This window comes from Mus caroli, unplaced genomic scaffold (assembly GCF_978045245.1).
Source record: "Mus caroli unplaced genomic scaffold, Mus_caroli_1 scaffold_5, whole genome shotgun sequence".
Lineage (NCBI taxonomy): Eukaryota > Metazoa > Chordata > Mammalia > Rodentia > Muridae > Mus > Mus caroli.
The window spans coordinates 107527718-107553530 of NW_028227260.1; the positions used below are offsets into that span (position 1 = coordinate 107527718).

The 25813-nt window shown below is 37.2% G+C and overlaps 1 protein-coding gene across 4 annotated transcripts in view; it reads right to left on the reverse strand.

Annotated features, from left to right (window-relative positions):
- The window catches only part of LOC110286137 (melanoma-associated antigen 1-like), a 168403-nt gene that overhangs the window by 135819 nt on the left and 6771 nt on the right, over positions 1-25813 (reverse strand). For 3 of the 4 annotated variants that reach the window (XR_003835709.2, XR_015047171.1, XM_029473337.2), the window contains exons 6-7: positions 15387-15538; positions 14081-14156 (exon numbers count right to left, since the gene is read on the reverse strand). The gene's annotated coding sequence lies outside the window, so the exon portion shown is untranslated. The remainder of the gene's footprint in view (positions 1-14080; positions 14157-15386; positions 15539-25813) is intronic. The other variant, XM_029473339.2, reaches the window with a different exon arrangement.

Here is a 25813-nt window from a genome sequence, read left to right on the forward strand (position 1 = left end):
GTACAACCTTGGCTATCTCTGAAACACAGCCTCTGTGCTCTCAGAAAACACTTCCCAGAAGATTTCACCTCAATGATGCTGGTTTCTTCTTGATCACAGCTAATTTCTTAGCTCCAGCTAATCAGCATCAGTCCCTTCTATTCTTGACTGTAAAGCCAGAGCCACATCGCTGAAGCTGCCAATTTCTGCTACTTGCTGGGCTTGGAGTATGGCCCCTCTTATTCTATTACCAGCTTTCTGTTTTCCAACTCCCTCACTGACTAAGCTTGGCTGTCCTGGAACTTGCTCTGTAGATGACATTGAACTCAGAAATCTTCATTGCTCTGTCTCCTGGGATCACAGGTGTGTACCACCACATTCAGATTTAGGCTTTCTTCACCTAGAATTTGCTCTGTCCAAGGCTAGCCTTGAACTCAGTAAATCAGCTGGGCTTTGTCTTCTGGGATTAAAGGTTTGTACAATGACCATATCTGGACCCAAATTTTGCTGGGTGGGATCTTGCCCCAAGTTCACCACTCTCTTAATTCAATTTAATATCCTTCAACACAGGATTCAGCTCCATTTTCCTTCATGGTGCCTGTCTTAGTCAGGGTTTCTATTCCTGCACAAACACCATGACCAAGAAGCAAGTTGGGGAGGAAAGGGTTTATTCGGCTTACACTTCCATACTGCTGTTCATCACCAAGGAAGTCAGGACTGGAACTCAAGCAGGTCAGGAAGCAGGAGCTGATGCAGAGGCCATGGAGGGATGTTCTTTACTGGCTTGCTTCCCCTGGCTTGCTCAGCCTGCTCTCTTATAGAACCAAGACTACCAGCCCAGAGATGGTCCCACCCACAAGGGGCCTTGATCACTAATCGAGAAAAATGCCCCACAGTTGGATCTCATGGGGGCATTTCCTCAACTGAAGCTCCTTTCTCTGTGATAACTCCAGCTATGTCAATTTGACACAAAACTAGCCAGTACAGTGCCCCTTTAATATTTGACCCACACATTTTATATTTTCCCTTTCTAAGCTTGCTACACTTATTCAAAACACTCTTCATGAGACTTAACCAGAGAACAAAGTCTCTGCTGGGAATTTTTTGAGACTTCCTTTGTCAATGCAATTAATATAAATCTCTTTACCTTAGCCTCAGGTACTCTTCAGACAAGGGAAAGAAACAGCCACATTCTTCACTAAAATACCACAAAACAGTCTTTATGCCCCATACTAAAATTCTTCTCCACTGAAACCCCTTGGGCCATGTCTGCACAGTTCTAATCACTCACAGTAACAGAGTCTTCCATATCCCTACTAGGATGACCCATTAGACCCCACTTAAAGCATCCCATTGCTTTCCAAATTCAAAATCCACAAATCTACATCCTTCTAAACAAAAGCATGGTCAGGCCTATCACAGCAATTTCTGTCTTAGTTAGGGTTTTACTGCTAATGTACAGACACCATGACCATGGTACTCTTGTAAGGACAACATTTAACTGGGACTGGTTCAGAGGTTCAGAGGTTCAGTCCATTATCATCAAGGCAGGACAGATGCAGGAGGAGCTGAGAGTTCTACATCTTCATCTGAAGGCTGCTAGCAGAATACTTACTTCCAGGCAGCTAGGATGAGGGCATTAAGGCCCACGCCCACAGTGACATACTTCTTCCAACAAGGCCACACCTACTCCAACAAAGCCACGCCTCCTGATAGTGCCACTCCCTGGGCCAAACATATAGAAACCATCACAACAGGAGAGTAGTATCTGAGGTGAGTCTTGGTATAAGGAACACATTTTGAACCACTGAAGCAATGGTAAAGAGCACAGTGGACAAAGACAGCAGCACATGAAGTGGGTGCGAGAAAATCCTACAGAGCTAAAAGAGCCTGAGCAACAGAAAACATAGTTCCAGACCAGGATCCCTGGAAGTCCCAGAAGAGGACCTGGGTGAGAGTTCTTTGGAGGTCTCTTAAGTGTCCCTCTCTCTAAAGTAATCATCATCAAGGGATTCAGGAAAGGAGATAAGAGAGAGGGAGGTACAAAGGTGAAGGAACATCTGCAAACACCATCCTTCCTGTTGGCCAATGCTGTTTCACTTCCCTTTGTCTTGCTAACAGCCCAGCCCTTGCCCAGGCTCCCAGTATGGGCAGATATGCAGGCAGTTTACTGAGTTCCCACAGAGAAGCAGACCACACGGGGTTTTGCAAGCAAGGCATCTAAATGTTCTTAATCCCTACAGTTTTCTTAAGAGTCACAAGCACAGGTTTCATTGAAAAACCTGAAAAGTAAAAATTGTCAGCGACATTAATCAAATGCATTAGCAGACTGTAATATGTTTGGACTTAATCTCCTTCTAGAAAGCTCTTAATACCCCGCATTAAATACACAGCTAATCTTGTTGTTTACTCTGAAATCCTACCTCAGCAGATAGTTCATCCAGCCCTAGAAAGATACTGAAGCACCTTCAAATGCATTTTTACTGGCAAACCAGGAAGTTGTCAGGTCTTATACCGCAGAATAACTCTTCAATCAAGTCATTTTTAAGATGTTTTAAACTGAAGAAAATATTAAAGATATTTATTGTCTACATTTATTGTCTATAACATGACATCTTCAAAATGTATGTGGGAAGCGGAAGTGGGTGGGTTAGTGAGCAGGGGTAGCAGAGAGGGGATAGGGGTTGTTCGAAGGTTAAACCAGGAAAGGGTATAACATTTGAAATGTAAATAAAGAAAATATCTAATTTAAAAAAAAAGAAAATTATGGGGGACTGGACCAGAAGCAAAGAGTATATATACATGGAGGGACCCATGGCTCCAGCTGGATATGTAACAGAGGATGGCCTAGTCGGTCATCAATGGGAGGAGAGGCCCTTGGTCCTGGGAAGGCTCTATGCCCCAGTATAGGGGAATGCCAGGGGCAGGGAGGCAGAAGTGTGTGGGTGGGGGAACACCCTCATAGAAGCAGTAGGAGGGGTGTGGGATAGGGGTCTCCAGAAGGGAAATAGTGAAAAGGGATAACATTTTAAATGTAAATAAATAAAATATCCCAACAAAAAACAAAACAAAAAAGAAAATATATGCACTGTGAAATGACTATCATACCAATTTAACTGACATACTTATCAATTTTACAATAACACTTAAAAGGTAGCAATATACAATATATTATTAACTGTAGTTGTATAAGAGCTCTCCAGAATTTATACTTACTAACCAAAGACTTTACCCTTTGGACTTCTGCTCCCATCCCAGCCTTTGGTCAACACTATTTTACTCAATATGCCCTTGAGTTCAATACTTTTAGATGCTACCTGTGAGGTTATGTAATTTTGTGTCACTTAATGCTTCTTCCTCCATATTGTTACAAATGATAGGGTTTACTTCCTTTTTAAAGAGAGAGAGAGTACTCTTGTGTGTGTGTGTGTGTGTGTGCATGCACACAAGCATGTGCACTCAGGGGCTTGCGCACATGTGTGTGGAGGCAAGGGACAATATGTAGGAATCAGTTCTCTCCTGTCACCATGTGGTTTCCATGTGAATTCAGCTCATCCCTACTGAGCTATCTTGCCTGCCCTAGGACATGGTTTTAAAGCAGCAAAACAAAATATCCTCCAAATAGTTACAAATATCTTGTTTGCTTTATCATTCTTTCCTTTTGCCTTCTTCTTTCTGAAATTTGTAGGATTTCATTCTTCTCTGCTAGCCTCAAGCTGGATATCCTGTGCTTCCCTCGTCTTTAGTGTCTGAGCCATTCACTAAACCTCAAATTGCTCCTCTCTTCTGGCTGCTCCTTGAGAGAATCAATATCAATTGATTACATCAACACCTATGTGCTTGCTTTTTGTTTTGCACTAAAGGCAAGGCTGGGATACCTCTTCCTCCATTGTTTATTTCATAGACACTGGGCCAGTTTGCTTAGCTTAAAGCTGGGCAGGAGATAATGTATCATAAAAACCATATGCTCCACATTATTCAGGATGATTAAAGAGTGATTTTAGAAAAGTTTCACTACCAAAATGTTTTCTGTTCTTTTAATAGATGTTTATTGGGATATAATATCTCAACACCTGCTTTAGTTTGAAATGTAGGCTTATCCTATAAATGCTGTTTCAGAATTTAAAAGCACCTTTTTGTACTCATGAAAAGAGACCTCCAGTCTCTAGCATGAATTAGTCTAGTCTCTACCTCATTGGAATGATCAGTATCTTATAATATAAATTAAAAAGCAGTAAACTTTTATCCTAGATTAGAAGCTATTCATTTCAATTTTAAAATAATGGTTTTTATGAGTTTTCTCATTTATACTCACAATAGCCCCATGGAGTAGGCAGACTAAATATTCTCTCTTTTTCTCATTTTGTAGACTAGCAACTGGGAAGTGAGATAAAGAGCACTCGACTAGTCATGCTGGAGTGGCATCACCATTTTCTGGCTTGCCAATTGATCTTTGCACTGACACTGAAGAGCACTCCCCAGAGTGCTGACTTAGCATTCAAAGGTCAGGTGTTTTGTTGTCTGAATAAAATTACAGTAGCTACATTGAAGAATAACTTGATTGAATTAGGAGATGAAAAATAATTTGAGTATAAACAGAAACAGTGCTGTTCCACTCTCAGATAAAGTATTTATTGATGCCATTAAATGAAGCTGAGTGAAATTATCTTTAGCTGGTGCTGGATTCACTTTCTCCAAAAAGGAAACACATTTTCCTGAGTACAATAAAATGTAAGTTCATAATGTTAATAACATTTCACTAAGGTGACAGTTAATATTTTACATTCTGTCCCAGATTTTTCTTTGTAAAAGGGTAAAGTCCCCCTTTCACTACACAAGGCAGGGCACAGCACACTCAACTCCCTATCAGATTTACAGGTCATTGTCCTAAGAAGGGAAAGGATGTATCCTATCAGGCTGCAGCACAAAGGAATTAGCCAGATGAATTTTGTTGGATAATTCTACTTCATCAAGAAGGACGCTCTCAGTGAAGCTGATTGAGAACAATCATCCTTTGCTATAACCAATCAAGACAGAACACACACCAAATCTATCATCTCTTGCTTTCCATGCTCACAAGAACTGTGCATGAAAAAAAAGGCCAGGATTGTATGTAAGCAGGATGTAAAGTGAATGAGAAAAAAAAATAAATTTAAATTTTAAAAATGTAAAAGAAAGAAAAAACTATTAAAAGCTCTAGAAATAAAGCAACCAAACAAAAACACTGTGTTTGTGATTAGTCAGGGAGTTGTTTGCCTCTGTTTTCCAGCTTGTAGTGTTCACTTCTAATATTGTAGTGATGAAGGAGACATGAAAGAGGTTGCATGTTCAAAATGAGTGGTATATAGAGAAAATCAGAGACTAAATCTCTCAACAAAGCCACTTGAGAATATCAATATACAGTGAGGTAACACAAATGCAGAAAGAAATACTTATGGCTAATTATGTCCACTTATATGTAGTAGACATAATTAGCCATAAAATGCAGGACAACCCAAACTGTGTAATAAGGATATCCCAAGGGAGAATGTGAGAATCTCACTCAGAAGGGGAAACTAAATAGTCATCAGAAGTGGATGGAGAGCGAGAATTGGGTAGGAGAGGACATGAGGAAGGAAATGGGAGGTGGCAGTCAGATGGGAGAGTGAGAGAGGGCTGGGGGTGAGAAATTGGCTGGTGGTGGCAACTCTGGTGACTAACTGGAAACCTGGGATGGAAGAGGGTACAGAGAGACATTGAGGATAACCCTAGCTTAGATGTCTACCAGAGGGCAATATAAAGTCTGAAGTGGCCACCTCCTGTAGCTAGGCAGGACTTCCAGTGGAGGAAGGGGGACATCAATCTACCCACAAAACCTTCAACCTAAATTTTGTTTTGCCTATAAGATATGCAAGAATAAAGATGGAGCAAAAACTAAAGGAAACATCAACCGATGACTAGCCAAACTTGAGACCCATCCCATGGGAGAGACCCATCCCCTGACACTATTAATGATACTCTGCTATGCTTACAGACATGAAGCTAGCATAACTGTCTCCTGGGAGGTTTCATCCAGAACCAGATGGAGGCGATGCAGAGACTCACAGTTAATAGCGCAGAGCCTGGGGAGTCTTGTGGAATTTTCAGGGGTAGAAGTCAACAAGTCAGAGGGGTCAAAAACACCACAAGAAGACCTACAGTGTCAAGTGACATGGGACCGTGGGGCACACAGAGCCTGAGCAACTTCTCAGGGAGCATGCAGGAGGTGGACCTAGATCTCCTACATATTTGTAGCAATGTGCAGACAAAGGTCTTCATTTGGGTCCCCTAAGAAGGGGAGCAAGGGCTGTCTCTGTCTGTTTCCTGACATTGGATCCCTTTCCCTTCTACTTTAACTGCATGATTGGGCCTCAGTGGGAGAGGAACCCAACAGCAACCTCACAATTATACCTTATATTAATCAAACTAAGTGCCCTATATATTAATATAAATATGATGTAATTGGTGGAATTTAAATATTCAACAAAGAATTTTTTCATGAGTCCTGTTAAATTTTTATGTCACAACACATACATACACACACACACACACACACACACACACACACACACACACACACACATTTTTTTCCACCAGACTTCCATAGAGCACAATTCCACTTGTAAAGCCTTCTGAAAGCAGCCTTACAGGATAGGTCAGGAATTCCTCATTGGTATGAAGGTGTAGAAAGGTGCAATTAAGTTAATTTTCAAGTCTAACCAGGACTAAGGAGCAGAAAGGGATGCAATGACCCTTTGGACAGCAAAATAGAAGATGCAGTGGGAGAATCACTAAATCATTGATACTTATCTCCCATCAGAAACATAAAATAGTGCCAAGATGACCTAGAAATCATCTTCCCAATAGCACTTTATGGCTTCAATTGAAGTGCTAAATTTACTATTTGAGTGAATGTTATTGCAAAAGGCCCAGAAGTAAGTAGATTGTTATATATATATATATTTATATATATATATATATATATATATATATATATATATATACATACATATACATATATGTAGAGTGGCATACTTTAAAGCCAACTGTTATCGCCTAGATTTCTCAAGATCGCCTGTACATGCTTGTCTCATTTCCATGCAGGAATGTGAGCCCACAGATCTGATGGGAAAGTTTTTCCTTAGACAGGCAATTCTGAATGCCCTTTGGGGCCACAAGGAAACTTCTGTATGTGTCTAATGGATGACACCCTTGGTATTCTCTCTCTAAGCCTGGTGCTTACAGAATGTTTCCAGATTGTATTTCCTCTCCTCTGTTTTCTAGTCACTTTTCTTCATGACTGGACTCAAACCTTTTAACAACAGTAAGGTGGCCTGCTTGGGCTTTTAAATTTTAAAATTGATCATCTAGCTCTAAGAAGTTTAGAATACCAGCACTACCATCACGGGCCACAACAGTTTCAATGCTGAGACCAAGGAGGCTTTCAGGACCTGGATAGATGTCACCTACACGCCATGTTTTGGAGGGGACTGGATAATTTGGCATATCTATCAGCCTTTATAGATCTTGAAGTACTTCCACAGGAATTTCAATTTGAACCTATTACTTTTACATGGAATCAAGAAAGCTAAGTGTAATACAACTGACATTTTATGTAAGAAGAAACAAAGATACAGAAGATACCCCCACATGGTGGCAAAAACACAACGGAAGTCAATAGGAAGTACTGTTGAACAATATAACCATTCCTCTTGAATTGTCAGAATTCAGTAAAGAATGTCAGAAAAGTGAAGTTTCAATTGTAGTTGAGCAGCTTCAGTTAATTATTTAGTAACAAGTATCTTCTCTGGAATAACAGATGCTTTGTAATTTGTGAGACACACTACATACAGCATACAAATACAGAGCCATTTGTTCAAAACACATTAAGAATTTCAAAAGTAACAGCAGAGCAGTAAACCAAGCATAAAGACCATCTGCACTTGTGAAAGAACAGCCCATGAGATTTACTGCCAAAAAATCCTTAAGAGTCAGGCCCAGGGTCCAGAGGCCCTTGAACTGGAATTTTCCTGAAGGCTTTATCCTTGAAATCTAGCTTTCATGGTAATAGAAGGCACCATACACACTTCCAAAGGAAGGAAACCCCTAATATTCCTACCCAGCTATGAGCTACATTAATGACCAGTGTGATGCAGCATCTCTAAAGGTGCAGTAGTGACTCACATACCTTGACAGTAGCCAACAGCTCTCTAATTGGACTTAAGACCTATTGAACAAGAGATAAATCATATCTAATACTAGACACCTAGCCAATCACCCAGGATCAATCTTGGAGGAGAACCTACAACCATTACTTTACTCTAACTTCACTCTAAATATTTGCCTTGCTCTCACAGATGATCATAAGCCTTGCCTCCTCACCAAGGAAACTTCTTTTTATGGAAGATGGAGACCATCACAGAAAACTACAACCCCAGTCAAAGTGCAGAGTTGTGGAGGCCACTCCCAATGGATGCATCTACAAAACAACTCCTGTACCTAAGGCTCAGGGAAGATTGGGGAAGACTGGATGAAGAAATTGTAATAGCCAGAAGATCAGAGAGTTTTCTGTGAGATTGTGATTCCTTGTATCAGAAACTACAACCACAGAGTCTCACCAATAGTACTACCAAAACATGAGCCAAACAAGAATAGCATCAATACACACGCTAATGTAGAAGGGAAAACCTCAAAGGCCTCAGCCTTACACAGAGAACTACAGGCAACTAAAGAGTGCTAGGAATGGGAGAGGTGGTACTTCCCAGGGAAGAGCATACCAATTGGTCATCCAATACCAAGTAGTCAACCCTGAAAACATGTATACAAGTAATATTATACAGACTGAGAAGGTTATATTTAGGAATATATATGTATCTACATACACAAATATGCATGTAAAAACAATTAATGAAAAAGGACAAGAATTTGAAAAAGAGCAAGGAAGGGTTCATGGGAGGGCCTAGAGGGGAGGAAGAGAAGGTAGAAATAATGGAATTGGTTTATAATCTGGAAAACAAACAATTTTTGAAAAGAAAGAAGACTGGGCAACTCATGAGAAATAAGTAAGTTAGTAACGTTCATCCACAGCTACAGCATCAGTTTCTACCTCTAAGATGTTGCACTAGCTGAGTTCCCGCCATGACTTCCCTCAGTGATGGACCATGATGCATGATGTGACACTGTAAGCTGACATACTCCTTTCCTCTCACCCAAAAGAAGTGATATGAACTGAGCATCTCTGTCTCTGTCTCTGTCTCTCTATTTCTCTCTGTCTCACTCTGTGTGTGCAAATTACAAAGAAATCTGAGAGTGTTGGAAGGTGTATGAGAAGGTTAGAGAGAGAAAAGGGAAGAAAGAAACAACATAATTATATTTTAAGCAACTTTTTTATTTTAAAAATTCTCAAGTTTTAGTGTAACATTTAACTGTTCTTTCGATTATCTCATTTAACAAAATTCTTTGGATGTGTTGCTGGCTATAGATCTCTTATGTCATCATGAGTACCATTCATATCAGAAATATTTCACGAGTCCTTGATGACAACTCTTGTTTCTAGATTACTGATTCTTGAGAATAGTCTATTTCTTGTCCAGTTCTGATCCATCGTGCTGACCTCTAATTACATAAAATAACACAAAGAGAGCAGCTCTATCTCAATTCTTTCCTCTCTTAGGCCCTGTTGTCACAAAATAATTCACTGATGCTGAAACTAAACTTAAGCCATGATCAGGAAAAGGGCCCACTGTCAGCCCATTTATGAAAAATAAACACAGCCACTAAGGACACCAACTCACACAAAACTGTGCTAAGCGGTTCTTACTGCAAACATTCTAAAAGTTTTCAGTCTGGTGAGATGCAGTCTGCCTCCAACCATGGCTCTAACCACCTCAACTGTTGCTGAGCCATTTCTCTTCTAAATTAGGGACTCAATAACAAAATGCTAGACAAAGTGTCAAATAACAAATGTACACTATGTTACTTAAGAAACCTAGGGTGACATTTAAGTAAGAACTACAAATTGGGTTTTCCTAACTACCACGTTCACACTGCAGCCATTCTCACGGCTGTCCAAACTCCAATGCTAATACGTTTGACTTTCAAGTTTGGCTTCCTGTACTACATGATTCTTTTTCCCTGACAAATGAATTGGTAAGATGTTATTTTTGTTCATGTTTCTATACCTATGAAATCAGAATATACTTGCTATCCAATAGCATTCTCTTTTAGGATGTTACTTTATTTATTATTGCATTTCTAGTTCATATTGACACTATATAATAGGAGATAATTAAGATGGAAGCAGCAGAGCTCATAATTTGATTTTACAAACACTCAAGTCTGTAAATACATTTAAGGTAAACACTTAATTATTCCTTCCTACATGCCCCTTACTATGCATTGGAGAACTGTGTTTTGGGGAGTTACAGAAGCATACTGACACTGGGCAAAGACACAGATGACTGAAAATTATCACTGTGTGTATATATACATATATTTGCAAAATCAGTGATTTCTGTGGTGATGTTAGGACTTATATGAAAGACAGTCCCCTATGTAAGTGTTAATAAAGCTATTTCAGCAGTCATAAAATTAAACATCTATGGATAAATCCTTTTACGACAGTTTTCTACAAGTGGATTTATTCTTACTTAGCATTGCATCTTTATTATACTGGATTTTTAAAAGTATGGTAAAACTCTGAAAGCTTCAAAATAACTCAACCACTGAGAAGCCTTCTCAGTTTCATAGTAAAATAATCTCTAGGTACCAATAAATGATTATTTTTCAAATTACTCTTTATGAACTATTGTCATTTGAGGTTGTTTTTGTTTTTGTTTTTCATTGTTTGTTTGTTTTTACTTTTACCTACTTACAACTAAAAAGTCCTAAGAAGAAAATACAAAGACTAGGAAAAGGTACTGGTACCATCCATCAGAATAGTAATATGCAACTACACATGAATAGGCTATGAACCTATTTTTCTACAATAACAGTTTGAAGGTTAAGTGTTCTAAATCAATATGCATGCTATTACATAATGCATGTAATATGAATCACCCATTTAAACAAAAAATTTCAAGTAACACTTGAAAAGGTTTAAAAATCAAAAGAAATTAACTTCCATTGTATTTATTTTGCTCAACATAGGAGACGATCACTGTGCTTAGTGTCTATATTGTCATGCTAGCCAGCTGTGCTTCAAGCATCAGTGCCCACATATTTCATTATAGCTCCTATACTAGCCTAGGTCAGCCTAATCAATGTATGTATTTAATCAACCAAATAAAATTATTCCACTCCAGGATATTTGATCAACCATAAAATTATTTTCAGAAATTTGAACATGGCAGTTAGTTCCAGCCTTGTAAACCAATTAGTTCAAAAAACTGACAATAACATATTGTTCTAGATCAAGCATGTGGAGTCTAGAGTGGTGATGTCCAAATCTCTCTACTGAAGAATGACTTCTTCTCAAGCACTTCATGAGCAGGGATGATATCAGAGCATCAACTTTCAGGTATTCAACCTTCAGATGTATTCTCTCCCAAAATGACCCACATGAGAACAATTACACCCAAAACACTAAAATTAATCATTATTTTTCTAGCTCTCACCAATATTAATAACCATTTTCACGAAAAAGCAATAAACCTAATGAACAGCAATATCTATCACTAGTGCATTCTTTTAACTGAAACTGAATATTCATTCTCCAACACTAAAAACTGTATGCTGGAAAAATGTATGCATAGAATTTTTTCAGTTAATTTAGTTAAAAACGTATCTAATTATATTATGTAATATTTTTTCCAATTAAAATCAATTCTCATTTCACCTTAAAATTACCTTATTACCTACATTACATTATAAACTTAAAATGCTAATTAGTTTTAACAACAGATAACCTTCTATATAATAAAATGTAGTTGAAAAGTTTAATTCCATAGTCAACAAAGTTCATGGATTAAAGAAACACTAAGTACAATCAAAGATTCCCATAAACTCGGCATCAATGTTATAAAAGCAAATACTTACATATTTACCAAAGGAAACTATACATGAGATCAGAGTCACAGATTCATCTCTCATAATCTCAGTTATATATTACATGGCTTAATTTAAAATTGCATGCCAGAACTAGAATAATTTCTATGTGGATAAAATACATCACTATTATCTTAATTTAATTTGTTATCTATCAGTAAGTATTCCTTAATTTCGGTGGTCTTGATAACTTCTAAAACATATATTAATATTGTTTATTAAAAATTAAGTCTGATATTCTTAAAAGTTAATCTGATTTTGCTGATTATCTTGACATGAACTGTGCACTTCCCAATTAAATTATAATTGAATATTTTGTATAAAATTAATTCAAATCTATAGTTTCAAGTTTTTATATTTAAAGTATATAATAATTTCTAAGCAGTTTATTAAAATTATTGCTTTGGGAAGCACATATTGATCTATGCATTTTTATTCTTCTAATTATTATACACAAAGGGAGCAAAAATAAATGCCCCCCAAAAATAAAAGTATAATGAATCTATTAGCCATTTGGTAAATATTGGTAAAGCTTCATTTTGGTAAGCTTCCTAGAAATTGAAAAAAAATCAACTGCTCCAATACAACCTTTCGTAAATCATGGGGTCCCTTGTTTTCATGAAATTAGAGAATCTATTATGTATTTTAAATGTACTAATTTTTTAAATCATTGAAAAACATTTTCAGTTTAATAATTTTTTGGTTTTGTCTCCTATTTTTCATTAGTACATACACAATGTGTTTTATGGACACATAAATGTAATGTGTTTTGACCATATTTACCCATTGTCCTCTCACCCTGTCACTTCTGTTGATCCCCCTCCTCTTTTCTAGTAGTCTTCTTTATACAATCACATCTGAAAAGTCATTTTTTGAGGAGGATCTCACTACATAGCTGGCATTAGCCTGAAACTTAAAACACTCCTGCTTCCTCTTCCTCTTCCTGTAAAATACTCTTTTTCTAAGTACTGGAACTACAGGCACGCACCACCACTTCAGACTAAGAAATGGTTTTGCTAATAAGTCACTGTGTGGTTTTTGACTTGTGACTTAGATACTCATTCGATTCCTTTTTAATCATTTACATGAACAATGTTACCTGTGTTCTCATATCTGTAAATTTAAAATTAAGGGCTAGCGATGTAGCTCAGTGGCAAGGCACCTAGTATGTGCAAAGCTGTGGGTTTGGTCCCCAAAGGAATGAAGAAAATGAGGGCGGGGCATTAGAGATACTAGTCATCCTCAGAGCTATGAACGAATCAGAAGAAATTACACTCATGTTCACTTAAGAGAGACACTTATAGACAATTCCACTTTTCATTTCTACTCATTATTTACCAACACGTAATATTTTATTCTCTTCAGACCAAACATTCAGCACAAACAATTTAATAATAAAAATCTTAATATTTAGAGGCATAGACTCACAAGACAGTTTATTTCCATTCCCAAATATTTTCTGTACAGTTGTATGGTAGAGTGACCAATTAAAGGCATTTAAACATAAACTGTTACATTAGAATGAGTTATGTGGCAGAAATACAGTGAATTGGTTTTTTCAAGGAGGCAGAAAATTAAGTGAATTTTCTGTCTGTCAAATAACTTATTTGTTATTTTTTTCTTTTAAAACATCAAGTTAGAATTTTTGTTGAATTTTTTTAAAAGTGATTACCTTGCTTTCAAGTATAAATATCCACATATTCACAATATAGTAATGACAGCTTTGTGCATATTGAAATTCATGATAAACTTCAGATGCTAACTTGAAGACAACTGTGCAGTAATGTCTAACTTGTGCTGTTAAGTGACAAATTATTAGTATGGTATAAAGACAACTGGTAGATAATAGTCTCAGGAAAATCCAGATAGAAAGAAATGGGGCTATTTTTGTATGAAAAGTTACAATTTTTTATTACTATTTGCATGTCAGCATATAGCAGAAAGCACTATAATGTAATGTATTCTAACTTACGCATACAGCTTTTCAGATGGTTAAGCAGTGGCATCAATTGTGGTGATGCATAAATACTGTACTTACTCAGTGTGGTCACTAGGTGGCAAATGCACACCATGCATGAAGGCCTCTCTCCGTCTTGCACTGTAGCTATTTCAGTCTCAGGTCCCATAGGGGGAGAAAAATAGAAAAATAAATCATTTTGAGTGAGGTAACCCAGACCCAGAAAGACAAATATTGTACTCACTTATAAGTGAACATTGGCTATAAAGTAAAAGATAGACATACCATAATCCACAGACCCAAAGAGGCTAAGTAACAAGGAGGGCTCAAGGGGGGAACACATGAATCTCCCTGGGAAAGGGAGGTAGAAACCTGGGACATTGGAAACACCTAGGAATCTACAAGGGTGATTCAAAGATTCCTAGCAATCAGGATATGGAGCCTGAACCAGCCATCACCTGTAACCAGGCAAGTGGAGAGATTGGGACAACACAGCCACAAAAATTACAACCTACATTTTTTTTCTGTCTGCAAGATATGCTGAGGTAAAATTGGTGACATCGAAATTGTAGGAGTGGCCAACCAATGACTGGTATAAACTGAGACCCAGGCCACAAAACGGAACCCAGGCCACAAAAGGGAACCCATGCCTGGCATTGCTTATAGGGCCAGGTACCAGAGACTGGGTATCCTAGGATACCCTAGGGTACAGACCTAGGATAAAATCAAACATGACCACAAAATGTCAATTAAATGGTTCCTAATGGTACCCTGCTATACTTGTAAATAGGATCCTAGCATCATCATCATCATCAGAGAGGATGATGGAAACAGATGCAGAGACCCACAGCCAAACATTAGGTGCAGCTCAGGGAATCCTCTATAAAAGAGGGAGGAAGATTTATAGGAGTCAGAGGGGTCAAGAAGACCACAAGAAAACCCACAGAATTAACTAACCAGAGATCATAGAAGCTCACAGAGGCTAAAGTGACAACCAGGGAGCCTATATGGGTCTGACCTAGATCCTCCTAGGTCCTCTGAATATATGTTATGGTTGTATAAATTGGTGTTCTTTTGGGAGTCCTAACAGTAAGAACTGGGGCTAACTCTGACTCTTTCACCTGCTTTTAAAGGAGAAACCGTTTTTCTCCTACTGGATTGCCTTATCCAGTCTTGATATGAGGGAATGTCCCTAATCTTATTGCAAAATGATATGCCATGTTTGATTGATATCCTTGGGAGGCCTGCCCTTCTCTAAGAGAAATGGAGGAAGAGTGGATCTGGGGGAGAAGGGAGGTGAATGGGGGGGACTGTGAAAAGAGGGAGGAGGGGAAACTGTGATCAGGATGTAATATATGAGAGAAGAATTTTTAAAAAGAATACTCACAGATGGACATTAAATATTCACCAATGTAGTTCAATTGTAAAATAATAATAATAATAATAATAGTAATGATGATGATGATGGTGATAATAGTAATAATGACAGTAATACCAATAGCAGCAATACCAGGAAACATAAATCTGGAGCCTTTCTTTCTGCCAAGAATAAAAGCAAATTCTTACAATATCTGAGAATTTAAGAAATGACCTTGTTTGTGATCATACTCTATTTTTATTAATAGATTAGTCTTTATTGGTTCATCTACAAATATAAAATTTATCAATAATCCATTACAAAATAGTTGTAAAAATCTAATCCTATCTAACTAAACAGTTTATATCAAACACATACACACACACACACACACACAACATCAGTGCCATCTACCTGCACAATATTCCAAGCACAGGGCTAACCATCCCATTACACAAACTCTCCAAGAATCCTGAAAGTGCTATGGTTACGCCTATGTCGCAGGTAATAAGGCAGAAAAAAATGGCCTCACATCACTGAGCCAGTAAGTACTAGAACTTGGAGGAAAATGTAGAATTAATTTTGTATTAAATTTTAAAGGCTAGTATTTAAGTATTGGAGTACAATATTTCAATGGTGGGTAGATATGCTTATGTATGTATTTTTCTTTATTTGGCGATACACGTTTATTTATTTCTATGCTTCCATATGAATTATATCTATGACTCTGTAAATAGGTAAGTGTGTGTGCAATTCATCTGTCCAAAAGATGCTTAGAAATGTTTCTGGTAATTTCCACACCTACATTCATATGGTATAATCAGCTAAGTGGGATTGATACTTGTTGCTCTTAAAGAAAGAAGGAGGTAAAAACACAATGACACATTAAAACACATGAGTGTGTTTCCAAAGTTTGTATGTATATAGGTGATTCAAAGTCTGTTTTAACAATGTAACTCTACATGTGTCTGTGTATATGCAGTTCTGCTTCTATTTGTAGCATGAAGTCCTGCATGCATCCATACTCCCATTTGGTGATATATATTTTTATGTGAGCATTGATTTGTTTGACGTATGCATAAAATTTGTATACCATTAAAAGCTTAGGAGACCATGTGTAGAGCACTGTGATAGAGTATGAGTATGTGTATATGCAGCAACACGTGCAGATGTTAACAAGAAAGGAAGTATCTGTACATGTCTGCAGTTACAAATCTGCACATAGTTGTAAATATGTTTTGTGTATTTTCTTACTTTTAAATATATATGTATATATCTTCTGTGTTTAAGAATATATGGTATCACTGCATATCTGCACTTTTAATTTTGTCTATATAAATAAGTGCATTTGTAAAGTGCTGTGTGCACATGTTTATAAGATTCTCAGTGTATCTCCATCCAAGCTGGTACAAAAGCCTATAGAATTGCATCTGCATTCCTGATATCTATGTCTTCATGTATATAACCATATAATGTAGGCCTTGTTATCTGTGTGGACATGCTTTGCTGACTACCTATGTTCATATGTGTGAACCTCCCTGTGTCCTTTCATCTGTGTATACACTGGATATGTATGCATAAGTGTACTTTTACTTTCTTGCCAGTAATTCTCTTCACTTATATCTACTAACTTGTTACATGTATGCTCCAGTATTTATTTATTTATATATTTATGTACATATATGTCCATGTGAATATCTGAACACCTATGTAGACACATTGTCATGCAAATTATGCATTTATATAACAAAGACTGGATCCATGCATATATATGTCAATATTTATGTCTCTAGGTAAGCATCTAAGATGTGAAAACTTAGTATGTATGGGAATTATAGACACTTATAGAATGAATATCTTGTTCCACGGATTTATTTTGTATCTGCCCCTATGGTAAAAAAATGACCATCAATGTTTGCACTATACATATGACTACAAAAGTGAGTAAGTGTATATCTTTGAAGGCATGCTGTATACTTTCAATATGGTTGCACATTTTCTATGTCTATGAACACAAACTTAATAGATGCAGATGCTTCTGAGTGTATCTGTATATCTCTGTGCTTGTATAGGTTTATGTTTATGGATCACTATGGAGTTGTAAACTGGTTCACTGTACTCCCCACATTTAAGACTGCTTATACACTTCTGTTTCTGTACACACTTTTGTGCCATTTCTATATGTGGATATGGGTGTGTACAACTCTGGTTCTCTATACATGCCTGGGTTTCTATGAATCTGTTTCTGGACATCCATGTACTTTAGCATATTCTTATTAATCTGAATGAGTTGCTTTAAAAATATAAGTGTTAGTCTACATCCATTTTTGTAAGCAACCTTGTATCTGTGTCTGTATGTCTATTTACATAATTACATTTTCATAGATGTATGTATACATATCTATGTATCTTTGATTAATGTAACTGTTAATAAAGCTCTCATTAATAAATTACTATGCATATATAAATCTCTTCATTAATCTATTTTTGTCTTATTGATATATGCATACTCACATGTCATGACTTGTGTACATTTATATGTTTACATGTTTTTTGTTTTGGTTTTTTTGTTTTGGTTTTTCCAGACAGGGTTTCTCTGTGTAGCCCTGGCTGTCCTGGAACTCACTCTGTAGACCAGGCTGGCCTCGAACTCAGAAATCCGCCTGCCTCTGCCTCCCAAGTCCTGGGATCAAAGGTGTGCGCCACTGATGAACAGAACTTTTTGTATACGAGACATGAGCATGTTTATACATTTGATCACAAGTATGCCTCTGTGTTTGTGTGACTGGAAGCATATGAATACTAACATATAAAGAATTAGACATTTTTATAGTTTCAGTGTAGTATAAGTAGTTTTGTCTAGGGAATTGAATCTGAGTATGCCAAATGTGGGACAAGTTACTATATGATGTTAAATGGATGCTGTGGATTACATGTCTCTATGCACTGCTTTCTGTTTCTCTATCATTCTATGTGCCTAGTGCGTGAGTCTAAGACAACTGTAGAACTAGGCTGCACATAGCGAGGTTAATTTCTGGACTGATCAGTGTATCTCTATGTATGGTTAGGCAAGTCTGATAAGGTGATGTGAGTCTGGGTGTGGTAAAGGAAATAATTCTGTTGTAAAGGCAGTCCCTTTGTATTTTAGAGTTTGCAGTAACAAATACTCATGTTATGGGGTAGCTTCCTGATAGAAGGATGGTTCTAAATGTTCTAAATAATAATGATGTCATTTGAAAAGATAGTTAAGTTGTAGACTCTCTGAGGGAATTTGTTGTGCTAGTCTAATGAGGTATGTGTGTGAAGTGTGAAGTTACTTAAAGGGGGCAAGTGCAGCCAGCTGAGGTAACACAATAGATTGCAGGCTGGCTCTATGAATTGTGTATTATGAGTATTGTGCATTTGGTGTAAGATTAATGTATTTTGAATGCAGCCATAGCTTTCATGACTTTGCTCAAGTAATTGGCAGTGATGTTTACTGACTCTAGAACATGTCCTCATGTTGCAGGGCAGATCCAAATTTTGGAGTTTATACACTGACTCCAAAAATTTTGTTAGAAGAAAAAGCTAAGCGTTGTACTTTAACTATGTTTGCATTATGTAAAACTCTTCTATGTTTTAATAGAGATGAAGTACCTCAACTGTGGGTCCTCCTGCACATAGTATAACACTGCTAGTGGTTGTGGTCTATTCCAGTTCTGCATATCATAATGCAAGTCCACAATATATAGATTAATTATAGATATGGTATGAAGCTTGTTAAGATTCTAAAGAATTGGCTGAATAAGTATAAGTGTGGGGTGTGATAGGTCCTTGTTATGTAGTGTAAGTTCAGCTGAAATTAAGACACAATTTTTTGTGTCATTATGAAGTTGAATGTGTCTTGAATTGTGAGCCTTTTTGTTATGTATTAGCTGATTGAGTTTGTATGATTTGATGTCTGTCCATTGTAGTGAGTATGTCTTTCTACTTGTATATTAGGATCCTTTTTATGCATATCCTGTAGATTTCAGATCACATACTGATGTAGCATGATGTAAAGCTGTAAGGAAATTTTGCATTTTTGAGTATGAGTGTTGTGGAAGTCTGCATTTTCAGACAATTTGATATGGGCTGTGATTTGGTTCTGGGCGTTTCTGAGTGAGTCTAGATACAGAAGAAGCTCTGAAAATATGACAACTGTGTTACTGTGGGGTGTGTCCATGAACTTTGAAAGTATTTTGTACATTGTAAAATGCATCTTTTGTTTGGAAAGTTTGCCAGGGTAGTGCTGGGAGGAAGCATATATACTACAGAATCTGCCCAGATGAAGCAAGAGTGTTTGTAGGGTAAGACTGTGTGTAAAGGGTATGGCTGGTGAGTCGTTCGTAGAACATGCCATAGGTATTTATTCTATGGGCCAAGTCTGAGGCCTACAGCAGTTCTGTGTGGATAAACATACCTTCTCCTTATAAAGCATTTATATTACAGAGTAATTACATTTATTTTTAGGAAACTCTGTACATGTGAATTCAATTTTGTTTATCAGAATGTTTTTCTGTCATAGGCTATGTCTGGTTATCATATTTCTACATCTATGTATTATAGAGCTAGTCTATACATTGTGATATATGTCTGCTTTGTGTGCCAAGACAAATTGTAGATAGGCTATATGTTTGGGGCTAGTAGGGTAACTATATGTTATAGAGTATATTTGTTTGTTATACAGAGATTTTTTGTTGTATAACTTACCCGTGATTTATAGGTAATGTTTAAGTGTCAAGGGATAAGTTTAGATAGACATCGTAGGTTCACTGCAGATCTTATAAGGTGTTTTTATAGTACTCTGAATCATGATTGTCTTTTAAGGCAAATATACCTGAATATCAGGTGCATTCTAGTGCAAATCTCTACACTTGGAGGTAGGACTATTTTTAATTTATTTTTAAGTATTATTTTATACATACATACAGTGAAATACACTCATATATGACCCCGCTTCTTCTCTCCAACTCCCCCAGCATGCTCCTCTCATGCATCCTCTTTGAGATAACGTTGTGTTATGATGGCACTATATGCTGGTAGTCTCATGTAATGAAACTTGTGTGTGGACTATTAAGTTGGTTTTGTTACTGGATAGATAGGGCAGTAGTTCTGAAAGAGTTTACACATTACAGTATTCATATACTCAGGCAATACAAGATGTAGTATAGTGTTTCTTGGTGCTGTGGTGAGTGTGTCTATATATCTGGCACTCTAATGGTTGTGATACATAGGAAGTAGGTACCTGCTTTGTAACAAGTTTCTGCATACTAGTAGAGGGATGAAGCATCATACTTTGCAGAATGAATTTGAAATTTGGGTAAACTCTATGCATTGTGAGGCAAGACTGATTTTTTTGTTTTTGTTTTGTTCTGGGGGTTATTTGTTTTGTTTTTACTTCCTTTGATCCTGTTTAGAGTTTGCTATTGCTATGGCTTGGTTTGAGGTGCTGGTGAAGGAACTTAGAGCCTTTGTATACACAATGCCCATCTATCAAGTGGGTTTTGTGTAAAATATCTTAGAACTGCTGGCCAAAAGGTAGGTAGGGGAAGGCAAATCTGTATGTTTGAAGACAGGAATACAGGCTGTGTGTCTGCCTGTTATAGTGTATGTTTTCAGAAGAGTTTCTAAGATGCTATGCTATGCTATATGATTCTAAGGAATCTGTATTTTGAGACTGTATCATAAGACATACACAGAACATTTAGAAACTGTATACACCAGATTATGTGCAAATTGGAGTGGTGTGTCACATTTCTGCATGTTGTAGGGAGAGTTCTGTAGCATTGCAAGGTTCTCAATTATTTGAATATTGCCTATGAATGTATGTCTGGTGTTACAGAATAAGTGTTACTTATGAATTTGTATGTAAAAGAAGGAAAATCCACTTGTTATACTCTGTTCATAATGGGTTACATTTATGTTTTCTGAGTACAGGTGTTCAGTAAAACTTTGGGAAGCATATGATAAGAGCATGTAGGGGTTGACTTTTTATTTGGTGTTATAGACCCATGGCTTGCTGTTTATGAGTGTATTTTGCAGGGAAAGTCCATGTGATGTAGAGTGGATATATATTCTAAGAGTATCCATGTGTTATGACATATGGGTATATCTGTATGTTCTTAGGCCATGGTAAGTGGTTTCAAAGACATGTGTGTTGTCAAAGGCTATTGTGGAAGTTATACAGAAAGTCTGACATTGTCAGGCTTATCTTTGTCTTATATTTCAATGCCAGGTATCCAGAGTCTCTCTGTTTCTTGGGCCAAGTGTTGTCCTCATATAAAGTCTAAGTTGTGGAGCAAACCCCACATTGCAACATGTATCTTATAAATGCTTCCACATATTGATTCATTTCTGTATATCAAGCAGTGTTGTTGGATACATCAGAATGACACCATGTAAGCCTGGATATTATGAGGCAATTCTATGTTTCATGGATTATTTGTTATGTGGCTTGTGTATGTTGCTCACTATTTGTGTCTTAAAACATAGGCTGTGGTGAAGTTAAGAGCTTGTTTGGAGAGCATACCATCATGTTGCATCGATGTTTGAGTGCTCCTGCTTCAGTATTTCTTCAAACCATTTATTTACTTTAGTGGAAGGGGGCACAAACATGTCACAGTATATATGTGGAGATCAGAGGACAATTTATGGGAGTCCATTCTTTCCTTTCACTGTGTAGGTTCCAGAGACCAACTTCATGCTCTTGGTCTCTGCCTTAATGATTGGCCACTGATCTCTCTCACCCTCACCATCTGTGCTTGTTTTGTCTTTATGACTTAGAGTAACTACAGATTCTTGCCTAAAGTCTGGATGACATGAGAGTCTGCATAATTTGCAACACATCCAGTGGTGAAACATGTCTATGCAGTTTGAATATAGGATACTTTGCTATGCTTCAGTATTTATGTATTGGGGTAATCGCCTGGATGCTGTCTTGGTCCAAATATATTTTAGTGAATGTATATGTTTTGAAGAGATTCTATGTCTTTGAGGCATAGAAATGTGTGGTTGTTGTGTCTATATATTGTGAGACCATCATGAATCTTCCTGTGTGATTTTCTGTAATGCAGAGTACTGATGTCTAAATTCAAGTAAGATTCTTCTGTTTGGTTTCAACCCTTTATGCTTATTTTGATGTGAACTTTTTTTGTTAAAGTGTCAATTTTTTATTTGTTTGATAACTGTCTGCACTAGGAATAACATTTGTTAGATGAGAACATTTTCTATCTTAGGGAGGGGGTGATTTGTACTTTCTGTTGTAAGATTAGAATGAACAATGAATGTCTGGTTTATGGGGGCAGCCTGAGTTTTGCTGGCTTATATTCAGTGTGCAAGGTATCTTCTTAGTTGACAGGGGATAAGTCAGGGTGTCATGGAAAAATTTGATATCACGGGGTCACTTATCCATATCTCTCACAAACAGAATGGCAATATTGCACAGTGTATGTACATGAAGCTAGTTGACCGCCATTTTGGGATGTTGTTCAAGATTTCTAATCAAGGGGAATGCTTATGTAGTAAATATAAGACTTTTCTAGGGCTGAGGTTTGTAGTCAGTTTGCAGATTGTGAGTAGTGTTTAGGCTGTGAGCAATTACCTCATTCTGTAAGATAATTCTAGGCTGCTAGACATGGATGAACCCAGCTTTTGTAGAGAAAGGAGAGCAAGTCTAGTTGGTTGGAAGTGTTTGACTAATATCTGATAGTTCTGACTACACATGGCAAGCATGTTATAGAACAGCTCTGAATCTCCTATATTGGTCAGCATGTCTCATGGTGATACCTGGTCAGTTCACTACAGTGAGTGTTGAAGAGGTCATGTCTACACATCATAGCACTTTATGTGTATTTTTCCCAGTACTTTTTGTTGTTATTATTGTGGTTTATTGTTTAATTGGTTTGGTTTGATTTTTCAATCTCTCACACATTCCAGGTTGGTTTTGAACTTGCTATGTAGCCAGGGATGACTTCGAACTTCTAGTCTTCTTCTCTCCATCTCTGGAGTGCTGCGGTGACAGGTACGGCATACCCAATTTTATTCAGTGTTGTGGAGAAAGCCCAGGGCCTCCTGAATTCTACCTACTGAACTACATCCTCACTCACTGCCCAGCTATATCTTGGTACTTTTTATCCTGAGCCTATGTTTTAGGGCTAGTAGATGTTGTCTGGAGATTATTTACATTATGGGGCAAATCCAGGACACTTGAGGAAAACTCTAGTTTTCCTGAGGTGAGTTTCATTCTCATGGGATGTTTCTGTTTGCATAGAAGCATGTATTAAGTGTGTTATAGCAATTCAGTACTGTGAAGCACATCTGTAATTGTACATGCCTATGAATTATGCATACTTTCTATGTACCTGTAAGTGTTTGCATTGTGAGGAAAATATTTTCAGAGACCAGCCATTATTTTTAGGAATAATTAAAGGTTATGCCTGTACATTCCTATCAAGGTTTTCTGGAGTGAGCCTACTGACTAAGGATGACAGGGGGCCAAACTGGGTGTGACAGGTCAGTCTTTGTGTTTTACATGATTCTTGGTGCTAGGGGTTAAGATACTATGTCCTTTGTCCAGTTTCTGTGCGTTATGGGAATATTTTCTGGTTGAAGTAGAGTGTTCTGTGCCTTGTTGCTTTTTTTTCATATTCGTTAGTGTTTCTTCTGATGTGAACCAAGATTTTGTAGCAGTAAGAGAGCATTTTGTCGAGGCAGCCTTTGTGGTGATAGTAAACACCTTACGTGTGATACTTAGGGTGTAACTTTGTATAGTGTAAGTATTTGGTCATTCCAGGGTATGTTGTAATCTTTATTACACCTGAGCACTATAGAACATACCTGTGCATTGTGTCTTTTATAGAATATACTTCCATAACAAAAGTTACAGTAAAATGAAGTTATTCTGTGTTGCTAATCTGTATGCTGTAATGAGATTCTATTGATTACAGGGGACTGACTTCCTGGCAGCCAAGAGTCAATTTACATGATGTAAGCAATGTCTGGGTGAGCTGAAATAGTTCTCTGTATTGAATGGCTACATGAGCATTGTGAGATAGTTAATGTATGTTGTCCAATATGTTGGTGTTTATGATGCATTTTATTGTGGAGATAAGCCAGTATTTCACTAGAACAATGTAGTTGGATTCTAGGAAGAATCTGTGTGTTGTAGTGCAAGCCTTAATTCTGTGATTTATGAAGCTAAACTGTGCATTGTAGCAAGGCTTATGGTGTGTGGTGAGTTTTGTGTTTTGGAGAAATATATATGCTGTGGATTCCTTTGAGGAGTTTAAGCTGAGTTATTTGAGTTGAAGAGTTAATGTGGTATTCTGGGCTGCACATATGTACATCTATAGTATGGCATGTGTAAGAGCCTCACAAGATGAGTTTTTACATGGATGAACTTCTGTATTTTTGCACTGCTGTGTGTGTTCTACACTGTATGCCTAAGTGATATGTGGTAAGTATAAATCCTATGTAGACACTATGTGGTAGGTACATCTAGATGTTATAGGCTAAGTATAGTTAATACAGATGTAGTAGACAAAGTATAAGTTATGATAAGATTATGTGATTTATGGAGGAGTGTGTGTGTGTGTGTGTGTGTGTGTGTGTGTGTGTGTGTGAATGTGTGTGTGTAGGAGGCTGTTTCTGTTGTTTAGGTTAAATCTTACCATTATTGTCCAGTGTGTACATAATAACAGTAACAACGCCGACAATACAAATGATAGCAATTCTTTACCAGGTGCTGTTATAAAAGCTTTATAACCATTAGCTCATTTGTTCCTCTTAAGAGCTGTACTACAGGGGAGTGTGGGTGGGAGTGTATTGGGGACTTTTTGGATAGCATTGGAAATGTAAATGAGGAAAATACCTAATAAAAAAATTAATTCAAAAAAAAAGAGCTGCACGACACAGGAATCATTATTATCCTAAATTTATAGGTTAAAAAACAGAGAGGTCAAAATAATTTTCTTGTATCATAAAAATAATATTGATGTGTTAAGGATTCCACCCTTAGTAACTGGAGCTCTGAGTTTAAGCTTTGTACTAGAGAGTGGGTCTAAATTTTGGGCATCAAGTTTTGTGCTCTCCGTTTTGAGCTTATGTGAGCTGAGTCTTGTCTTCACTTTGCACCACATTGGGCACAGCAGGATGGGTTTTTTTTGTACTCTAAGCACATCTTTCTTTTGTGTTGAGTTTAGTTGTTTAAATCCAAACTTAAAGATTGTGACTTTGTGTAGCTGTTGTCATGTGATACAGTTATAGTGTATTTAAGAGCATCAGAGCTTAGGATAGCTATGTTTGATAGGACATTTGTAGGCCTTAAAAAGCTAACCTGGGGGCTAGAGAAAAGGTACAGTGATTAAGAGCAATTGCTGGTCTTGCAGAGGGCTCATATTTGATTCCTAGCACCTGAAGGGTAGCTAACAAATGTCTTT